This window comes from Podarcis melisellensis, assembly GCF_964234715.1.
Source record: "Podarcis melisellensis genome assembly, chromosome: 10".
Lineage (NCBI taxonomy): Eukaryota > Metazoa > Chordata > Lepidosauria > Squamata > Lacertidae > Podarcis > Podarcis melisellensis.
In genome coordinates, this window is record NC_138542.1 from 58,358,657 (window position 1) to 58,360,223 (window position 1,567).

At 43.3% G+C, this 1,567-nt stretch overlaps 1 protein-coding gene across 1 annotated transcript in view; it reads right to left on the bottom strand.

Moving 5' to 3' along the window:
• The window catches only part of CACNA2D4 (calcium voltage-gated channel auxiliary subunit alpha2delta 4), a 162,658-nt gene that overhangs the window by 39,927 nt on the left and 121,164 nt on the right, over positions 1-1,567 (bottom strand). The gene's annotated exons all lie outside the window — the stretch shown is intronic.

The window sequence follows — 1,567 nt, forward strand, 5'->3', positions numbered from 1 at the left end:
TGTCCTGCCTGTGGAACCACAGATATCTGGTTGTGCACTGTGGAATAGAGTGCTGGAAGAGATAGGCCTTTGGTCTGATCCAGCACAGCTTTTCTTATGTTCTTATGGCAGTGGTAATTTAAATTTCATTGGGTGTTCTGTATTGCATTGTTACCCATCATGAACCTTGGGATGCAGCAGGATAAAAACTGAACTTAATGAAGTCTTGCTGCAGAATGTTTTTCTAATTTTACTAACTCTTTGAAAATAATTTTCACTTTGTCCATGCTGCAAGCTCTATTCCTTTCTACCTGGTTCAATACACTCCTGCCTCCATTATTCTGCCATGGCAGTTGGTTTGCCTTTTAAAAAGGGCATCATTTCATAAAGGAGGACCTGAGAGTAACCAGAAAGAGACCTCTTTTTATCTATTTTATCCTTTTAGTAAGTGAAAAATGTCTGCCCATCAAGTGCTTGTCCTATTGTTGCTGAATGTCTAAGAGCCATTATACTTAAAAAGTAACTTCAGAACAGTCTAAAAATAATTAAAAATGGAAGTAAAGCAAATACAATCTAAAAAAAGGAGAGGTGACATTGGAGGGAATGCAGTTAGAGCAGATAGGATGAAGGGTAATTCTTGCTGGACTAAGCTTTGGGGAGGGAAATCGAGGGCAGAAGAAAGATGTTTGAAAGAAATTAAAATTTGCAGGAAACAAAAAAGGACATAATATGAAAGATTTCATAGAGGTAGCTGAGCAGGTCCTCCTGGACTGATACCCAATCTACACATTATGCAGACTGAGGTGACTGACTAGGGATGGAGGAATTATAGCAGGGTGTTTGTACAGGAATCATATTTCTTCATATTGTGTCGCTCAGTCTCAGCCCTATCTAGGGATGCTGGGGATTGAACCCAGAGCCTTTTGCATCCAAACAGATGCTCTACCATTGAGCTATGACCCTTCCACCATAGGCTACTTTTTCTGCCAAGCTGTTGTAGCTGCTAGCTCTTTATCCAGAGTCAAGTTTCAGTCCATCTTGGAGACAAACTGTATTTTCTCCTTTCTGCTTTCCAGGTTGCCAAAGAGCCTGGGTGCTGTCTTCCACTCTGGCCCCTTAACCCCCTACTCTGTGCCTATTCCAAACCCTATTGAAAAACTAGCAGGCAGGCAGCCAACTCCTTCACTTTTCACTGTGTTTTTTTATTGTGCACAATTAGTCTCCTTTCTTCCCCATACCTCCCGCTGCTTCATAACAAGGGGAAGAAAGGAAGGAGGATGCTTAAATCCCTCCTGATTATCTGCTCCTGCTTCTCAAAAAGGGGTGAAGGGAGTTCAAGCAATACAAAAGCACCTGCTGTTTCCCAAGGAGAAGATGAGGGTAATTCTGAGCTTTCAAGCTCCTGACAGACTCTAAGACTGTAGATGTTTTGAGAGTAGATTCTGCTTGCTTGTCTGGGTCGGCTCCTTCTCACTGGGTGAGCCTGTGTGTCTGAATGTGCATGCATGCTCCCCCCCTCTCTGTCTGTGTGCACTGCTGCTGTCATCACAGATGTACCCCCAGCTGTCACTCCACCCTGCTCCGTCTC